We start from the raw sequence: 20705 nt of genomic DNA, 5'->3' as shown, positions 1-20705 counted from the left end.
CAGTGCAACCTACAAACATCCGGCACCTCCACCCTTCAGTGGTTCTATTTTAGGTCTGAGGAAGTAACTGTCCTAGGAGAGGAAACTGGCTCAGAGCTATGATGGGAAGGTCTATAAACAGTGCAGTCTGCTTTTCTGGATCCAGAGTTCTGTGACAGTCAGGGGTAGGAAATAGCAGGGATGCCTGCGTTCCAGATAGAGACCCCGGATGCTGTGGTATTTTACCTGAGAGTTTTGCCTGTCTCCTTGAACAAATATTTTCCTTAGGCCTCTCTTTCCTTAGGGACAAAGAGGCCTGGCGTACTGCAGTCCATGGGGTCGCAAAGAGTCAGACACGATTGCGTGACTGAACAACCGGCCTCAACAATAAAAAAAATAACCAGCACAGAGGCTTCCCTCGTGGCTCAGTGGTAAAGAATCCACCTGCCAATGCAGGAGTCATGGGTTCGATCCCTGGTCCAGGAAGGTCCCACATGCTGTGGAGCAACTAAGCCCGTGTGCCACAACTACTGAGCCCACGTGGGGCAACTACTGACGCCCTCACACCCAGAGCCTGTGCTCAGCGACAAGAGGAGCCACTGCAAAGAGAAGCCCACAAGCCATGGCTAGAGAGTAGCCCCTGCTTGCCACTACGGAAAAGCCGACACAGCAATGAAGACCCAGAACAGCCAAAAAGAAATAAATAAAAAGTAATTGATTAATTAAAAATACCCAGCACATTCCTATCAGGACTGTGATCCAGCTACTTTCAGCCTTGGAGACCCTTCCTCACTCCCTCCACATACTAAGAGCCCACCCACCCTGGATCATAAATTCTTAGAGCATGTTTTTCCCAAAGGTTCCCCTTTCTGCCCCACTGGGGCACTCTCCCTTCCCTGCACACTCATGGCCATCCATGCCTGTGTAGCTTTGCTGTGGTGAGGACGAACATCAGTTCAAAACTGCAAACGGTTCTACATCCTTCTCTTCTAATCAGCTATAAGATGCTCTAGCCCATGGACCCTGAGTTTTCACCTTTGTCTCCCAGGTGTCTAGCACACAGCAGGATATGCAGTAAAAGTGTGTGCAGGGAAGAATCTCTAAACTGAATTGGTCCTTGCTTTATTCCTTCCCTTGTTGATCTTGCAAATGAGAACTCATTTTTCCTTCCCCTGTTGATCCTGCAAATGGAACCCACTCACTTTTGTTTAGAACCGATTATGTGCCTGGCACCACTTCGTGTATATTAATATACGGCTTGGTTTAACACCTTTTTTTAAAAAACCTGCAAGCTTTTCCAAAATTTACAGAAGAAGACACTGACGGTCAGAAAAGCTAAGAGAAAAGTGAAAGGCAGACTCTCCCAAGGCCACATGAGGAATTAGGGCATGGAATTCAAGTTCAAGTCTTCAGAGGCAATGGTCAAGTGTAGGCAGTGAACACGGACAGCCTCGCTTAAAATCTTGCCACTTGTGAGGTGTATGACCTTGGGGAAATTAGTCCCTGTGTGTCTGTTTCCTCCCACATAAAATGAGGAGAAAAAGAGTACCTGTTTCACAGGTTTATTACAAGCATTAAACGAACTCATAGGAAAGCCGCTTAAAGCAATGTTTGACGTGTATTAATGTACGATAAGGGCTTTCCAGATGGCGCTAGTGATAAAGAATCTGCCTGCCAATGCAGGAGACATAAGAGACAAGGGTTTGATCCCTGGGTTGGGAAGATCCCTTGGAGGAGGAAATGGCAACCGACTCCAGTATTCTTGCCTGGGAAACCCCATGGACAGAGGTGTCTGGCGGGCTACAGTCCATAGGGTAAATATTAGCTGTTGTTATTGATTCCGAGTCCAGTGGTTTTCCCATTGTATCATGACAAATGCTACTACTTACATCTACCAAATCAATCCAGGCATGAGAGTGACCTGACCAAAGGACAGACCCCACAGAGATCTTGAGCTCCATCACCCAGAGGACTGTCTCAGAAAACAGCACAAAGGCAACACAATGTACAAATTACACCCAGCAAGGGCTCCCAGCTGCAGCTCAGACCTCATTTGTGGGATCAGGGGGGGACCTCCCAGGGGAAAGAGACAGGAGCCATTCAGCCACCCCAGTGCCCAACTACTGCCCATACGCCAGGGAATAGCCCCTTAGTCTGCACAAGCTTTGAGGACCCGAAATGCCTGCAGCTCTTCCCTGGAAAACCCAGTGCCCACGGTGGTCAGGAGACAAGGTGGAGGCGGGCGGGGAGGGGAGTCTTCAAAACAAGGTGCAGCTGGAGGACACGGAGCCCCTTCCTCCTTGAGGACAAGAAAGCCCCCATATCCTCTGAGGCTCCCTCCTCCCACATTCGTGACCTCATGCAACCTGGCAAGGAGTTGGGGTCAGGACAGAACTATCACCACCTTTTGACAGGGGTAAGGAAGGGCGCTTCCAAGAAGGTAAGTGACTGCTTGTAACAGTCACATCACAGTCAATATCTAGTCAATTTCCAGACTAGAACTCTGGACTTCTGAGCCTCAATTCATTGCTCCTTTCCATTAGTCTGTCTCCCACATCAGTTATTTGTCTTTTTCGATACATACGATTCCTTTCTCTTTCCCTCTCTCCTTAAATACCTGTTGTCTTCTCTGCACTGGGAGTTACAAAGATGAATAAGACATTTTAAGGCCCAGCTCATTCCTGCCTCCCCAAACCACTACTCTTCAGGGTGAACATGCAGAAAGTGTTCAAAGTGCTTGCTGCTCTGAATCACATCTTTGCTACTGGTCTGATAAGGATTCTGGTTTTCCTTTCTGGAAATGGCAGTTTTTACATTTTTGTAAGTGTTCTTTCTTTTCCTCATTTGCAAAAGAAGACTCAGTGTATTAAGCTGACTGGTCTCTGCTTGGTGCCTGCAGGACAGGACAGCTGAGAATCCTCCATTAGGCCACAACCCCACAATCCCAGCCTCCTTTGAAAGTGGGCCAAAACGATTCCTCTCTCCAGTGCAGAGAAATGACAAGAAAGCGCATTCTGCCTCTGGGTCTGGATAGGGGAGAAAAAAGGCTTCTGTGCAAACTTTGAGGCCCTAGGTATGAACGCAGAGCTCAAAGATACTGGGGTTAAAAACACGGACTGGGGTTAAAAGTCTCGGGCTCAGCAGTGACCACAGCAGCATTTCCAGGACCCAGGAAACTCTCAGAGCCTCGGCTGAAACACAAAACCAGCTCTGTAAATCCTCTTCTGCTACCCAGGAAAGGCAGGGTATAAACCACCATGCCCTCCAAATCGGAAGATGCAGGAAATGGGAAAATAGGCTCCTCCAGAATTAAACAACAGGGCAGTCTGAAAAAGAATATCAGTACATTTTAAAGTAAAGATATGAAATAAGAATGAAGAATTCTCATGGAAGAATAAGACCCAAGGATTCAAAGCCAATGGATTGGAAAGAGAACCAGAGGGAATTTCCAGAAGTAAAATGGAGAGTCATCAAATAGAAACTCAATGATGAGAAAATTGAAGAAACATGGCGACGCAGAAGCCAAGGCACTCGATTCTGCCTCCCTGCCCAGTGCCTGCCCTTGGCCTGTGCCCAGCACGAGGGGGCAAGAGGAGTGAGCCAGAGCCCCCACCCGTGCCCCTCCAGATGCTCAGTCTGAAGGGGAGGCAACCACACCAGCAAGTGCATTTCCATATGGGACGGCTGTGATGATGCTTGCATTTCTGCATGCCTCGTGCGGGATGCTTTTCCTCCATGATTTCGGTTCAGTACAGAAAAGTGTGAGGACGCCAGGAAGGTGGGGTCCGTAGCAGATCCCAGCATCTTCTGGCTTCCTCTGGGCCATCCTGAATCAAGGTTACAATCACCATGGAATGTTGCTACTGCTGCTGCTAAGTCACTTCAGTAGTGTCCGACTCTGTGCGACCCCATAGACGGCAGCCCACCAGGCTCCCCCATCCCTGGGATTCATGTTGAGCCCTGTTCTATTTCCCCCCTTCAGTCTGCAAAAATCCTATTTGGAAATGTCAATACGAATAGTACAAGGAACACACATGCCCTTTACCCACCTTCAATGGTGGTTAATATTTTACTCCCCTTGCTTTTTTTCCTTTTTTTTTTTTTCCCCTCTGATGTAATTTTTATGTATTCAGAAAATACATATAATTATTTTCTGAACCATTTGAGGGCAAGTTGCCTATATGATGGTCTTTTACTGGGGTGCCTTTCTGCATTTCTGATGGAGTAGGCGGTTGGAATTAGCAGATGAAAACTGGTAGATACAGAATGGATAAACAATAAAGTCCTACTGTATAGCACAGGGAATGATATTTAATATCCTGTGATAAACCAAAATGGAAAAGAATATGAAAAAAGATATATATATATGTATAACTGAGTCAGAAATTAACATAACGTTTTAAAGCAACTGTATCTCAATAAGAAAAATGATTTGTATTTTAACTTTTTAACAATTAAAAGAAGACTGTATCTGTAAGAGGGACAAATGGTTTATTTTGTTTTATTAATTTTTATTGCAGTACAGTTGCTTTAAAATGTTAAGATTCTACTGCATAAGAAAATGAATCAGCCACACTTATAAATATATATCCCCTCCCTTTTAGGTTTCCCTCTCGTTTCGATATCCCTCCCACTCGAAAGGATGATTATTTCATTACAAAACTACAATGAAACAGGCACCCAGTATCATCCCATAGGCAAGTTTTATAAAGGCAGATGCCTTGCTGGAAAAACGCATGATGAGTCTTGATGAGGGAAAAACGAGCCATTCCCCAGAAACCACAAACAGGCTGGACCCTCTCCTTCTTGTCCTGCCCACGGATGCCTGGCGTGGGCCTGGTTCTCGGGAAGCCTCGCGACATCTGGGGGACGCACTGACAGTCACGCTTCTTTACTCCAAGTCTAACCAGAGTTCCACCTGGTATCCCTCTGTTGGAGAGACACTGCTTGCTCATTTCTGTTTTTCTAACGCTGTGCACTTTTTGCATTTCCTGACTTAGACCGGTAAAGGAAGGGGAAATGCCAAAAATACTACAAGACCAGCTAGTTGGTGGCACTTCCAAAGGGGTGGGGGTCGGCAGGGGAAGAGCGGGCAGTGAGGGACCTCAGTCTCCCTGCACTCGGCATGGCGCTGGCCGGCAGAGCTGATGGGGCTCCCCTGGCACTGAAGGTCTCTGGACACTGTCTCTTTCTGGGGAGTAGCTGGAACAAGAGCCCATTTTCTTCCAAATAACAGGGAAGATGTTCGCAATCTGGTCTTAATCAGCCCCTCGCAGTGACGTGGCTACACGTCCCATCATGGTGCGTTTCCTTCACTCTTGGAAGATGCGGTCGCCTGCCACAGGCCACGAGGAGGCCGGGCCTTGGGATGCTTTTCCCCCTTTCGGTTCAGATGTATTTTTCCTGATCAAACCACATGCCCTCTCCTGACTTCTCTTAAAGCCAATGGCCTGCTTTGGGAACAGGAATGGCTGAGGCTGGGGACAGTAACCATAGCTCAGGAACCGAGGTTTTAACGGTACAAAAGGCACACATGTTGGGGTTCCTGCCGTCCCAGGAGATCAACCCCAGGCAATTTTAAAGAGAGGACCAACCCCCCTCAGTCTCCACTCCTTCGTGGATGAGGGGTAGGGTGGCTGGGGGAGGGTGTTCATAGGTTGGTCAGTTTAACTGATTCATGAGGTGGGATAAAAAAAAAAAGTGAGTGTCCTGAGTTGCAAGTGAACAATCTGGCCTGCAGCCTGAAGGATGTGCAGCGAAATGAATCCTCAACTCTGACTCCCCACTTAAAGCCGGGCATCAACAAGACCTTGAATGGAGGAATGAATAAATCTCAACGAGACAGTGAAATACTTGGAAGGGTGGTGAGGATACACGTAGAGACTGACTTCCATCCAGGTACCACTATCTCCAGGAAGATGTCCCTGGCTTCCCCTCCCTCACTGGGTTAGGGGCCTTGCCCCACAGCCCCCATAACATCTTCCCCTACCAGCCCGCGAAGATGTCCACGTCCAAATCCCCAGGAATTGTGAATGTGTTAGGCTACACAGGTTACCCGGCAACAGGGAACTAAGGCTGAAGATGGAAATAAGGTCACTAATCAGTTGACCTTAAAATAGGGAGATTATTCTAGGGTTTCTCAGGTGGCTCAGCGGTAAAGAATCTGCCTGCAATGCAGGACACCTGGGTTTGATCCCTGGGTGGGGAAAATCCCCTGGAGGAGGACATGGCAACCCATTCCAGTATTCTTGCTTGGAGAATTCTATCGACAGAGGAGCATGGTGGGCTTCAGTCCTTGGGGTTGCAAACAGTCAGACACAACTAAGCAACTAACACTTTCATTCTAGATTATACAGGAGGGCTGCTGTAATTAAAAGGGTCCTCAAAAGTGGAATAAAGAAAGAACCAGAGATGGCAGCATGAGAAGGACTAGGACCAACATTGCTGGCTTTGAAGCTGGAGGAAAGGGTCAGGAGCCAAGGGATGCAGGAAGCCTCTAGAAACTGGAAAAGGTGAGGGAACAGATCATTCTCTAGAGCCTCCAGAAAAAAAAGAGTTCTGCCCACACCTTGACGTCAGACCCATTTCAGGCTTCTGAACTCCAGCACTAAAGGAGAATAAACTGGTGGTGTTTTAAGCCACCAAGTTTGTGGCAATTTGTTATGGCAGCAAGAAGAAACTAATACACTATTTATCATTATATAATACATACACACGCATACACTAACATGGGCTTCTCTGGTGGCTCAGATGGTGAAGAATCTGCCTGAAATTTTATTTATATGCCTATCTCTCCGCTTCTGCTCTTCGCCCCCTGTGATCCACTCTTATAAAAGTAATCTCCTTAAAATGTCAATCAGACCCCACTCCTGAGCCTATATTCATCAGTTCCTCTTTGTACTTGGTGGGGGTGATTATCCCCAGCATGATGCCCCTGCCTCCCTCTGAAACCTCACCCTCACCCCTGAGCATCCTCCCCGTTGCTCCCTTACACTCCGTCCTGTTCATCGCCCCACTTTCCTCACTTCTGGGATCACATTGAGCTCTTCTGTGCAGAGAACCCTGCATACTCTGAGCTCCCTGTGTGGAATGCCCCCTCTCCAGCAACCTCTCCGCCCAGGCCAGTTTCTTCTCGATCCTTCAGACTCTGAGAGGCCTTTCCCTGGCAAAACTAGGGCCATCGCTACTCCCCATCCCCCTTCACTTCAGTCATCATTTTGATCCCTGGTGTTTCTTTAATAACAAGCGCTAGCATCTTTCATTCATTAGAAATTACCTTCTCCTTTGTTCTGGAATGCGAGCCCCAGGAGGGCGAGGCTGGGTCTATCTTATTCATCATTGTATTGTCAGGACTTCACCCAGTGCTTAGCATGAAGCACTCAGTACAGCCTTGCTGAATGGACTAATTAAAAGAGAAAGCGCAAGGCTGACCCTGAGAGATGAGGCTGGAAATAGAAGGCCTTGAACACAGGATCCTATCCATCTCTGCGCTCCTGGCACCTCCCACAGGGGAGCCACTTAGCAAATGTGCACGAAATGAATGAAAGAATGACTCAGGTTCCAGATGAATCTGAAAAGTGCTGTCCTTTCTGGGCAAGGTTCCCGAAGAAGCAGCTCCCTCTCCTCCTTGGGACTTCTTAGCAGGGGGCAGACCCAGGGCACAGCGCAAACGCTCGATAAACGCTAGAGTCGCTGTCACTATCGCTGACGTGGGGCCTCAGTCACACAGCCCACAGGAAAGACCTGCTCTCCAGCCCACGCGGTCAGAGTGGCTGGGAGAGAAGCGGGAAGGAGACACACAGGAGGGAAAAAACGAGAACGGGGACATGGGATCCACTCCAAGACACTGAGAACTTGGAGGGAAAATACAGTAACAATGAGCTCCCAGGTAACACAGGCTCCTGCCTTTCCTCTAGACCTGCGGTCCCCAACTCTTTTGGCACCAGGGACTGGTTTTATGGAAGATAATCTTCGGCTGTTAACACAGGTGCAAAACCTCTACCCTGAAACTCACCTCCTACTGTGGGGCCTGGCTTCTAACAGGCTACAGACAGGTACATGGCCTGGGAGGGCGCAAACACAGCTGCTCTAGACTTTAGCCACCTGGGCGCAGTGGGGAGAGGCCCGCAGGGAGGTGCATCCTCAGGGAGGGCGAGGGAGGGTCCTATTTGAAAGTACACATTCACATGGGGGCCTGCAAGACTGTGACTGAGTTTGCAAAATCTGGCTCACTGTGGCTGGTGAGGAGTGGGGAGGTGGAGAGAATTTCAATTTCCTTCACCAAATGGCAAGCTTTCGAAAAAGTCCTTTCTCTCCAACATCATCGCCTACTAAAAATGAAAAACCAGCCCTTTGGAGCTCTCATAGGGAGAAAAATAGATGGGCTGCCGAGCTCACAAGATACAAGGGGGCTGGAAGTCAAGCCTAGAGAACATCACAGAGTATATTATGTGCTAAGACACTGCCCTTTTCTGGACCTGGGAGTTTCTACTTCATACAAAAAAACAGAACAGAGAAAAGTCATCCCCCATAGAAGAAGCCACCCATTTTATATTTCAAACCCAATTTCTGGGGGGGGGGGGGGAAATCCATTTGGTGACTGAAGCTCCAAATCCAATTAGTGACTGAATAGTAGGGGTTAGGGAATTTCTTCTCTTACTCTTATCTCAAAATAAGCAGTTTGAGGTAACTGCGTATCTCAGAAATAGCAGCAATAACAGATAAGACAAAACAAGAGAAGGCACTAAAAATGATGAAAGTTACAATGCCAAGAAGACATATTTCCAAACGTTTCATGGCTGACACAGACCAGAAACCAAGGTGTAAGGAGCACTGGTTAGGGAGTCTGAGCCCTGGCCATGTGTCTTTCCATAAGTCCCAGTCACCTCTTCTGGCTGCAGGAATAGTTAGAAGGGGCAGCAACAACTGCTCTCAAACGTCCTGTTTCTTCCTAAACTGTTGAGATTTGACGCTTCCAGAAGATCTGCATCTAAGATCTATCTGTTATAAGGTGAATCTCCAACTGCAAAACGGGAAAGCCCTGGGCTGCACTCTGATGGAGAGACAAAACTGGCCTCAACACTGAACTATGTTTTACAATCCCGAACATTACTCAGCAATCCGTGCCCGGCTGTCATTCCAGGATCCAATGTGCCAAGACAACCTGACCGAGTCTACGGGGAAAAAGCGGGAGAAAGTTCTTGCTCTCTCTGATTAGTGCGGGTAAAGCTGAGGTCACGCTGAGGATGGTCTGAAGTTGGCCCTCCATCCGCCTGCGCTAGTGGAAAAATTAATTATTGAAGGAAACCGCTTTAGGAATGCCCGGGAAGAACACTCGGGATGTATGAAACCGCAGAATACCAGACGCCAGAGAGCTTCTTTTTTTTTTCTTTGAAACTTCACGTCGCTCTCAGAAAATGCAGCAGGTCTCCAAATGGTACAAGGAGAAAAACACAAGCCACTTTCCTGACTTCCCGGGAACAAATCCCAAGCCCCGAATGGATTTTTTTTATTTTTCTCTTTAGTTTTGTTCGCTGTAAGCCAAGTGGTCTCGGGCCTGCCTGGCAGCGCCGAGTCCCAGCCGGGGGCCGGGGGCCGGGCCGGTGGCTCCAGAAACGGCGGGGAACTTTCCTCCGCCGCGCCCGAGACAATGCCGCGGTCGGCCGGGAGGGCGCCCGATCGGCGGGGCCTGGACCCCTGTCCGGGAGGGCGCGCCAAACCCCCACGGGTGGTCCCACCCTCCCCACCCCCGCGCTTCGGGGGGCGCAGACCCTCAGCCCCCCAGACGGCCGAGCCCGGCCCTGCGAAGCCCACGGCCAGTTCCCCAGCGCGAACGGAGCCGGGACCCGCCCGGCGCCCCCGTGCCGGCGCCTCTCTGCGCGGGAGCCGAGCAAGGAGGCGCCGACTAGACCCCCGTGCGGCCCCGCCGAGCCCGCCCGAGGGCCCCGCAACTCACCGGGACCGGGCGGGCCGCTGGGCATTATTCCATCGCGGGTTCGGCGGCGGCTCCCTGGCGGCGGCGCAGACGCCCGCGCCCCGGCTCCCCTCGGCCGGCCGATCGCGGCTCTCGCAGCGGAAAGCGGGAGGCGGCGGCGGCGGCGGGAGCAGCCGGCGGGGCGGGAGGCGCGGGCCGGGGGCTGCCCGAGCGCAGAGAGCCCGCCCGCGGCGGCGGCGACGGCGGCGAGGCGCGGGAGCCGAGCGCGGCGCAGGAAGGGGCGGGCGACCATGTGCCGAGGGGAGGAGGCCGCAGCGACGCGCGCGGCTCGGACGATCCCGCTCGGCGGCGGAGGGCGCGGGCTCCAGGAAATCCAAACACTTCGACAGGAAATCGGAATCCTGACTAAGCATTCCCGGTCCCGGGGCCGCCCCGCGCCGGGGGCTCCCGCCTCGCTTAACCCTTGGCCCGCCGGCACGCAGGAGGGGAGTCAGGGGGCCGGTGGCTATCCGGAGCGCCGCGGCCGGACACCCGGCGGCGGACCAGTGGGGTCTCCGACCCCCCGACTCCGGCGTGCGAGCTGGGCCAGTGTCGGGCCTCCTGCCTCTTCGGCCCCACACTCGAGCTGCTCAGATGTAGAAGGGGTCGGATTTGTCCTGATAAAACCTTGGCCTTGGGAGGTGCCTTTCTAAGTCCCCCGACACCAGGAAAGGACGTTGGCCTCTCTCCCATCCTGCAGAGACTGAACTTGAAATCTCCTGGCCGGTTCCCCTATTTTTCATAAAATAAATGACTTTACCTGACTACCACCCTCCCACCCCTTTCACTGCTTCCGCGTTGCTAATTTCCTCATGTTTGGCCCAGTGCCACGGGGACAGGACCTTTCCAGGTCAGGATAGTATACCAATGGTATGGACAGTCATAGTATGAACTTTGGACTCTGACCCGGGTTAAAATCCACCCTTTGCCTTTTTTCTAACTGGGTTACCTCGGGTAAGTCACTTAACTTCACTGAGCCTCAGATTGCTGAAATGTGAAGTGAGATGGTCATGCTGCTGCTGCTGCTAAGTCGCTTCAGTCGTATCCGACTCTGTGCGACCCCATAGACGGCAGCCCACCAGGCTCCCCGTCCCTGGGATTCTCCAGGCAAGAATACTGGAGTGGGTTGCCATTTCCTTCTCCAATGCATGAAAGTGAAAAGTGAAAGTGAAGTCGCTCAGTCGTGTCCGACTCCTAGCGACCCCATGGACTGCAGCCCACCAGGCCCCTCCGTCCATGGGATTTTCCAGGCAAGAGATGGTCATACTGCCCTCATAGGTTTGATTTGGAAACCAAATGTTTAGACCGGGACTGACACATTGTAAATGCTTGAATAAATGATAACCATGATTGTCTTTACAAGAGACATCAGAGAGGCAAGGGTTTTAATTGATGGAGTGTGTGCTGTGCATTATCTATACCTACTTAAAAAGCCTCCAAACTTTATTTCCATCCTTATCACCTAGTGATTTTTTTTTTCTTTGCAGCATTTCAGAAACTGCTGTCTGCAGAGGAAAAGGTTAGCAGCTATGGCAGAATCCCTTCTGATGAAATCTGAAACTCCGTAAATGCTACAGAATTTGGTATTTCGCTCTTAACCTGAGACTCAGGACACTGTGGGGGTTTGTTAAAAAGTCTGGAGAGGTATTAGGAAGTTTGAGAAAACCAAAGTAAATCTCCATGCAGTCGGGCCTGGACTAGGTGGGCCAGTGGGAGTGATTCATTGTGGTTTCCCACGGAAATGCCACATTTGGGGTTTTTCTACCTGGAGGATGCAGCTTGGTGGTTTTCCTGTAACTGTTTCAAATTCCTTTGAAACCCAATCTGACTTTGAAGAGGGAACAACATACCCGTGAGTGAAAACCAAACTTGAAATGAGTCTGCCAGGGACTGGAAGTTGGATATCAGCTCCTGAACCCTCAAGTAAGGACCAGACATCAGTTTTAGGCCCATTTTGTCTCTGTTCTGCAACTCCTTTATCAGTGGCCAGAAGCAGTGGGACAAGCTACTGGTTTGGCCCTGGGAGTTCAGGGTCCTGCCCCCGGTCCTTTGCACCTGCTTTTTCTTCCGCCTGGAAGAATCTCTGTTCGTGGCACTCAGCTCATAGTTCAGAAGTCAAGTCCTCAAAGGGAGCTTTCCCCAACCATTGGATTTACTTGACTTTGACACTCACCTCTCCCACCCCTACCTCTCCTGCACATCACATGCCCTGTTTCGTTGCTTTATAGCCCTTGAAAAAGTGAACGTGTTAGTCGCTCAGTCATGTACAACTCTTTGCAACCTCATGTACCATAGCCCACCAGGCTTCTCAGTCCATGGAGTTCTCCAGGTGTGAATATTGGAGTGGGTAGCCATTCCCTTCTCCAGGGGACCTTCCCAACCCAGGGATCTAACCCAGATCTCCTGCATTGCAGGCAGATTCCTTACCCTCTGAGCCACCAGGAGACTTTCAAATGGGAAAGCCCAGTGTAATGGAAGAAGTGTCAGACACCTCTATTAATGGTTCAGTTAAAACTCTAAGTAATTAAGACTGTCAGACAAGTTAACTGCAATCTCATTGACGATGCTGCTGCTGCTGCTAAGTCACTTCGGTCGTGTCCGACTCTGTGTGACCCCTGAGACGGCAGTCCTAGTTAATTGCACCCTCCTTTGTGCTCCTGTAGCACTTCCATTCATTTAAAGAATGTATCACTTTCTACACTTGCTCAGTGAGTCCCCTCCTAAGTTAGAAGGCAAACTCTGAGTTGGAGGGAAAGGAAAGGAGCCTGCATTTATTGACCACTTACTTTGGGCAGGACCCTGGGCAAGGTGAATTTGAATTCATTAAAGCCATCACTAGTTAAGGGCTTCCCCTGTGGCTCAGTGGTAAAGAATCTGCCTGCCAATACAGGAGCCACGGGTTTGATCTAGGAAGATTCCACATGCCTCAGAGTAACTAAGCGGGGCTACTGAGCCCGCATGCCCTAAAGCCCTTGCTGCCAAAACAAGAGAAGCTACCGCAATGAGAAGCCCACGCACCACAGCTAGAGACTAGCCCCAGCTCGCTGAAAGCTAGAGAAAAAAGCCCATGCAGCACAGCCAACTAAAAAAAAAAAAAAATCACCAGTTAAGTGCTCAAAAATCTTCTGGGCAATAGATTTGCAAAGATGCACTGTTCCTGCCCTCCAAGTAAGTTCTATTTAGAAAGCAGAGAAATTATTATTCTTATAGAGATATGCTCAGGGTGTCACAGGGAAGTCTTCCTAAATCAGTAGGAAGTGGGTATCTTAGTTCAGGCTTCTATAACAGAATATCATAAACTCAGTGACTTATAAGCCCACCTTTATTTCTCACAGTTCTAGAGGTTGAGAAGTCTGATGCTGACAGATTCTGTGTCTGGTGAGACCCCTCGTCCTGGTTCACAGATGACCATCTTCTTACTGGGGCAAGGGGTCTCTCTGCTATTTCTATTATAATGTCACTAATCCCATTCATGAGAACCCCACTGGCTCTCATGACCTAATCACTCCTTAAAGGCCCCACCTCCAAATAGCATCACATTGGTGGTAAGGGTTTCTCAACATATGAATTTTGGAGGGGGTTAGAAACCACTTCCAGGAAGTGGGTGCTCGTAAACTAACTTTCTAGGAAGAGGTGGAACTAATCTAGGTAGATAAGGGAACACAGGCCTGGGAGCCAGAGCAAAAAGCACAGAGCTGGTGATGCTCAGTTCTCAGTCCCCTGGACTCCGCTGTGAGTTCACCCGCAGCTGCATTTTGTTGCCTCTCTCCTCTCTGCCTGGGCTTTTCTCCAAGGCTGCAGAATCTTGCCCAGACCAGAATTGCCTAACAGCCCTGGGGCAGCCTCCAACCAATCAGTGGATAAATGTCCCAGTCTTCTATCTCTAAGGGGGACAGTCCTCAAGTGCTTTCAACAGAGGACCCCCAGTAGAGTTGAGTCCCGCTGCCCCCAGGCATAACTTTCATCAATTCACTATGCCTTTTGTCTCTTCCCAGCCTTACTCTTGGAGAAGGCAATGGCACCCCACTCCAGTACTCTTTCCTGGAAAATCCCATGGATGGAGGAGCCTGGTGGGCTGCAGTCCATGGGGTCGCTAAGAGTTGGACATGACTGAGCGACTTCACTTTCACTTTTCACTTTCATGCACTGGAGAAGGAAATGACAACCCACTCCAGTATTCTTGCCTGGAGAATCCCAGGGATGGGGAGCCTGGTGGGCTGCCGTCTATGGGGTCGCACAGAGTCGGACATGACTGAAGCAACTTAGCAGCAGCCTTACTCTCTCACTCCCTCATTTGTTCTGCTTGGAATAAATCACCTTACAAATAAACTTGTTGTTCAGTCACTAAGTTGTGTCCAACTCTTTGCCACTGACCCCGTGGGCCGAAGCACACCAGGCTTCCCAGTCCTTTACTGTCTCCCGGAGTTTGCTCAAACTCATGTCCATTGAATTGATGATGACTTCCAGCCCTCTCATCCTCTGCCATCCCCTTCTCCTCCTGCCCTCAATCTTTCCCAACATCAGCGTCTTTTCCAATGAGTCAGCTCTTCACATCAGGTGGCCACAGTATTGGAGCTAGCTGCACCCAGTTCCTTGTCTCAAGATTTCTGTGTCTGAGCAAAGACTGAGCCTGAGTGGGAGCATGTAATACATCTGGTAGCTCTACAAGGTTCCGCATGGTCTGAGGAAACTGTGCATGTTTGGTCATGGGAAGCGATGAGACTTGAAAGCTTTGCACCATTTTACCGTTGAGGAAACTGAGGCACAGAAATGTTGACTAGCTGGCCCAAGGTCAAACACTTGGTTCATAGAGGAGTTTTGGAGTCCAGGCTCTAACTACCATCCTCTACTTTCTTGCCTGGTGGTTAGAACTATGGGTGCAAGCTGCAGATGAATTCACCCATGGGGAATATGTAGAGTGAGAAGGCACTGGGATCAAGATTGAGCCCTGACAGACACTGTAGGCTGCAGAGGACGGGAGACCCACAAAGCAGACTGAGGCTGGGAGGGAAGGGAGTGGTCCAGGAACAGAAATGGAAGGAATACCTGAGGTCAAGGGAAGAAATTGCTTCTAAAAGAAAGCAATGGCCAACCCTCTCAAATATCACAGATCAGATCAGATCAGATCAGTCGCTCAGTCGTGTCCAACTCTTTGCGACCCCCTCCCTGTGCATCACCAACTCCCGGAGTTCACTCAGACTCACATCCATCGAGTCAGTGATGCCATCCAAAGAAGGAAAGCAAGTGCCTATTTCATTTGACAGTTAGAAGGCTGGTAACTTTTGCCAGAACTGCCTCAATGGAGTAGAGGGATTGGAAGCCAGATTGCAGTGGGTTGAAGAGTGAGTGGGAGACAGCAAGTATAGACGATTCTTTTCAGAAATATGGCAGTCTAGCCCGTGGGAGGCAAGGGTGGAGGATTCTTTAAGGAGAGTGGGTGAGTGAGCATCTGTGCTTGGTGGGAAGGTCCCAGCAAGGAGGGAGAGGTTGAAGGGGAAGGGCAGGGTCCCTCATGGAACAGGTCCTGAGGGTGAGCGGGTGGGAGGTGGGAGGGGATGAGCCCTGGCCCCCAGGGACCACCTCACCCACTGGAGTAGATGGCCAGAGGGAAGGGAACAGATTGCTCAGATTCCATCAGGATCTTCTCCTGGATTCCCAGGCTAGGACTTGGGTGGGCTCACACAGGTAATTCCACATGACATTCCTGCTCTGGGTGAAATGAATGCATCCCCTTGTAGATGAATAAAAAGTGACTTCAGTCTCATAACTGGAAAAGAAATAGCATAAGAAGCTATTTTGGCCCAAAGTAGGTTAGTGAGGATGGAAAGGAGATGGAGCGCGGGAGGAGCTTTGGAGAGCCGGAAGAGACACAGCTTGGTGACTGATGGTTGGATGGGGGGGAGGGGGCGGGGGGGGCGGGGGGGCAGTTGTGAGAACGGCAAGGTGGGGACAATGATGCTCACCTGTGAGGAGGAGGAGGGTGGTATTTTTAACCGTGATAAAGAGCAAGGGAGGGAAGCTTTTGAGGAGGAAGATAATGAGTTCCTGTTTGTGCTTTGTGCTGGGAAGGCTGAGTGGGTGGTGCTAAGAGTTTGGCTTTGCTGGGCTGGGAGGTGGTGGGTAGCGGGGTGGGCTTGAAGGTGGTGGGAAGCGAGGAGGAGGAGGAGGGCGCTGCACAGTTGGTGAGTTGGGGAGGAAGCTCCTAAAAAGTTAACCCTCTTTATGAGCTTCTCCCAGTCTTGCTTCCTAGTCATAAAGCAGGGTTTCTCATCCTTGGTGCTATCGACACGTTGGACCCAACAGTTCTTTGCTGTGGGAGCTTCTCATGCATTATAGGATGTTTAGCAGCACCCACCAAATGCGTAGCATCCTTCCAGCTCTGACGACCAAAAATGCCTCCAGACATTGCAAGATGTCCCTGGAGGGTGGACAACATTGCCCCTCATTGAGAACTGCTGCTCTTGTCCTCAGTTAACTTAAAACTCACTCTTTAAAAAGTTGCAACTTTGGATTATCTTTTTTAGCAGAAGCCACTATTCCCAGCTGCAAAGTCAGATTGGGTTCAAATCCTGGTCTCAAGACCCCACTGGTTTCATTGTTGTTGTTGTTTAATGTTTTATTTTATTTTTCCTCTGTAGAATGAAGTTTTTGAGAGGTTGAAAGGAAATAATCCAGGTAAAGTGCTTGGCTTACTCGGTCACATGCTATTATTAGTAATGCTCGCAGTGGTGTGTAGGCACAGGGGAGACCTCTACTGAGCATTTGGAAATCTGGGCTTGGAGAAATGGACATCACAGATGGATTGGGTTGGCCCAAAAGTTCATTCGGGTTTTTTCATAATATGTTAGGGAAATACCCACACACACTTTTTGACCAACCCCATATCACAGATAAGAGGTCAGCCTTGAAGCCATGGACAGCTATCATATGGCCCGGAGAGACTGATAGGAAGAAGAAGGGAGCAGAAAGCCAAAACCCCTACTGAGCAGCTAGAGGGTAAGGCATCTGTATTTAACATTTGGGTGGTCAGAAATGTAGACAGGGAAGAGGTGTGAGTTTTTCAGCCAGCCGGCATTAAGCAACTGCCCTGAACTTTGGGTGATGAGAGGCATGACAGCAGATTGCTGTATTTGGGGAGGATGACAGTGATGTTGATGTGCCCATTGAGTGCTCATGTGTCAGGTGCTATGCAGATATTAAGGCTCATTTAGTGCTCTCAGCCCCTGAAGCTCTCAGTCCTTCATTGGAAGGGCTGCTGCTGAAGCTGAAGCTCCAAGACTTTGGCCACCTGAAGTGAAGAGCCGACTCAACTAGAAAAAACTCTGATGCTGGGAAAGGTTGAAGGCAGGAGCAGAAGGGGATGACAGAGGACGAGATGCTTGGATGACATCACCAACTCAATGGAGATGAGTTTGAGCAAACTCTGGAAGATAGTGAAGGACAGGGAAGCCTGGCGTGCTGTAGTCCATGGGGTTGCAAAGAGTTGGACACAACTTAGTGAATGAACAACAACAATGTTCACATGTACCACTTATTATCCCCATTTTCTAGTTGAAGAAACTGACATATAGAGAAGGAGGCGAAGGAAGGTGAATTTATCAGAAAGGTAGGAGGGGAGGAGAAAGGGCCTCTCAAGTGCAGAAAACCATGGGAGCCAAAGCAGAGCTCCACGAACCCTGTTCATCCATCAGTGTCAGGAAACCGAGTGTGCGGCAGGTGCAACGGGCTGGAGGGCAAGACACAGGGGGCCTCACGATGCTGAATGGTCAGCGCTGCCATGTCCAGCCACACTGGAGCCCAAGGCAAAAGGGAAAAAAAAATCAGCCATACTGACCTTGTCTTTATGTAACATTTTGAAATGTTGTTCATCTTGGAATTTTTACATTAATTTTTTTAAAGGATTGCAAAAAAAAAGGATTGTATTAAAATATTTTTTATCTTGATTACTGAATTTGTTGGCACCTGTCCGGATGGACTGAACAGAATGCCAGAGTCTTCCAGGCTCCTTGACCTTGCTGCTTACAAGTCAAATTCCAACCTGTGTCACTCCCCTGTTCCTGAGGCAGGAGGAAGCAAGAGTCTTGATTTCAGCCAATGGGGAGGAGGTCATTCTACAGGAAACTAAATGCTTTTTGGAAGAGGAAATGGACACTATGCACCAAAATCTAACAAATATCCCTTACAAGAGGGTCCCTTTTGGGCAAGCTGGAGATCCTTGGTGTGAGAAGAAAACATTCTAGGGTGTGGGGATGTGCAGAGAGGAGGTAAGGAAATAATGGAAATTGACATGCTGAATCAAGTGCTTAAGAACTGGGGCTTCCCAGGTGGCACTAGTGGTAAAGAACCGCCTGCCAATGCAGGAGACATAAGAGACGTGGGTTCGATCCCTGGGTCGGGAAGATCCCCTGGAGGAGGATACGGCAACCTACACCAGTATTATTGCCTGGAGAATCCCATGGACAGACAAGCCTGGCGGTCTACAATCCATAGGGTCACAAAGAGTCGGACACGACTGAAGCGATTGAACATACAGCCCAAGAACTGCATTGCAGGGACTTCCCAGGTCCAGTGGTTAAGGCTCTGCACTTCCAATGCAGAGGGCTTGGGTTCAGTCCCTGTTAGGGGAACTAACATCCCACATGCTGCTCAGCTCAACCAAAAAACTCCCCAAATAAACAGTTTAAATAATTAAAAAAAAAATTTTTTTTTAAAGAACTGCACTGCAGTCAGTAGCCTGGGTTTAAATTCTGGCTCACCTACTAGCAGAGTGATTTTGCTACTTGCTTCAAGTGTTAAGCCTCAGTTTCCTGGCTATAAAATGGGGATAATAAAAGTACCCATATCATAAAGTTATTAGGAAGATTAAATGGATTAAACCACACCAAATTCTTGCACATGATAAGTATTCAGTGTTTTTTCCTTTTTTAATATTGTGATATCAGTGTCTTAAAAATTATTATTTTTCAAGCTCCAGAGTAATGAAGGAAAGAGACAGAATATTAACATGAAGCTTAGAGGGACTCCAGGGAGGATTTTTGTTCATTTCTTTGTTTTTCCAGCTGGGAGAGCTCTTGCAGAGAGCAGAAGAGAGGAACAGACAGAAGCATGTGGTGAGCAGTAAGTCCCCTCCCCGAGCTGGGAATAGCTGTTAAACGTTCTCAAGTTGGACTCACCAATTTGCAGAAAGGTTAATGGCTGGAGCACAGTTGCATGTGTCCGGCCAGCATCATCAGAGATAGAATCCAGGTTTCCTGATGCCCAGGGAGCTATTTCTCCTGCAAACCTGTCCCCTGTACTGTATCTAGTCTTTGTCAGTCCTGGAGCCGCCCCTTGATTCCAGGGTCACAAGAATGTGAGATGTGAAGAGGTCTTCTTCATCACACAGCTAACAAAACTCCTCTTTGGCGAAGCGGAACCTGAAAGGGTCCGGTAAGAGGAACACCTGAGGGCACTCCCTCCGGAGATGCTGAACATCGGGGGAAGTGCTTTCTGTCCTTAGATGATTAATTTTGAAATCTTCGTTTCCAGTTATAATGGAGCTTTATGACAAAAGTTTCAGACAAATAGGTCGTTGCCACAATCTCTTAAGGAAGGAAGGAATGTTCCCTTCTGTTTTGAGTGAAGGTAATAAGGGCTTCAGAGCTTCAGGGTGGTTCAGTGGTATAGAATCCTCCTGCCAATGCAGGAGAATTGGGTTTGATCCCTGGGTTGGGAAGATCCCCTGGAGGAGGAAATGGCAACCCACTCTCCTATTCTTGCCAGGATGATCCCATGGACAGAGGAGCCTGGCGGGCTGCAGGCAGTCCATTGTTTTGCAAAGAGTTAGACATGACTTAGCGAATAAGCAACAACAATATGGGCTTCACCCTCTCCTCCACCTGAGAATCCCAGGTGCCCCAGAGCAAACCTTCCTTGACCTTTTGGGGTGGGGTTGACTTCTCTCTATATGCCCACAGCATATGGAAATCAATGTTGAAGGACAGTTTACTGCAGTGAACCTCACCGCTCCCCTGTAGACCTAGGGCAGGTGTGCTCTTACTCGCCTCTGCACTCCCAACACCATCCATAGTGTGTGTTCAACCCATGTCTCATGAATGACTGCTTGAGTACTTTATGAAACATTGCCGCTCATCAGCTATGTGAGAAAACCCACTCACTTCCTAAGTAAGTAAAATCAGTCAAGAAGATTTCCCAGCAGGCTTCTCAAGCTGGTAGAATACATTGTCCAGGTTGAAGCAGCTATGTGTGTTAATAGCAGTAACTGTGATTTTTTTGTTGTTCAGTCACTCAGTTGTGTCTGACTCTTCGTGACCCCCATGGACTGCAGCACTCCAGGATTCCCTGTTCTTCACTATCTCCTGGAATTTGCTCCAACTCATGTCCATTGAGTTGATAATGCCATACAATCATTTCATCTTCTATTGTCCCCTTCTCTACCTGTCCTGAATCTTTCCCAGCATTGGGGTTTTTTCCAATGATGATTAACGGTGATGATAATAACCAATAATAGTTAAAATATATTGAATGATTACTGGATGCCTGGAACTGTTCTCATGATTCTAATGGTGCTTTCCAATGATTATCTCAGTCTCAAAATAAACAGGCAGTATAAGGCTGAGAAACTGAGACTTGGAAAAGTTGCACAGAGAGGATCTGTCTTTGGAATGATTCACTAATTAGACTTGTGCTCTCTGCTCTGACTGCTCTGCTCTCTGCTTAGACTTGTGCTCTTTGAGCTCCACCAGATCAAAAT

At 49.1% G+C, this 20705-nt stretch overlaps 1 protein-coding gene and 1 long non-coding RNA gene across 6 annotated transcripts in view; one reads left to right on the top strand and one right to left on the bottom strand.

Moving 5' to 3' along the window:
• ASAP1 (ArfGAP with SH3 domain, ankyrin repeat and PH domain 1) overlaps positions 1-19236 on the bottom strand; it is a 346820-nt gene extending 327584 nt beyond the window's left edge. For 2 of the 4 annotated variants that reach the window (XM_055545755.1, XM_055545751.1), the window contains exon 1: positions 9935-10549. The gene's annotated coding sequence lies outside the window, so the exon portion shown is untranslated. Of the gene's footprint in view, positions 1-9934; positions 10550-19125 lie in introns of those variants that run through there. The other 2 variants (XM_055545753.1, XM_055545768.1) reach the window with 2 other exon arrangements.
• Positions 15955-20489, top strand: LOC129626583 (uncharacterized). Of its 2 annotated transcripts, none has more exons than XR_008702051.1 (5): positions 15955-16026; positions 16591-16627; positions 16843-16948; positions 19012-19062; positions 20236-20489. It is a non-coding gene; the product is annotated as an uncharacterized LOC129626583 (long non-coding RNA). The 2 variants fall into 2 exon arrangements; XR_008702050.1 differs by having other exon boundaries at positions 19012-19069.
• The last annotated feature ends 216 nt before the right edge of the window (positions 20490-20705 follow it).

Source organism: Bubalus kerabau, chromosome 14 (genome assembly GCF_029407905.1).
Source record: "Bubalus kerabau isolate K-KA32 ecotype Philippines breed swamp buffalo chromosome 14, PCC_UOA_SB_1v2, whole genome shotgun sequence".
NCBI lineage: Eukaryota > Metazoa > Chordata > Mammalia > Artiodactyla > Bovidae > Bubalus > Bubalus kerabau.
This window is presented reverse-complemented; position numbering and strand designations above follow the sequence as displayed.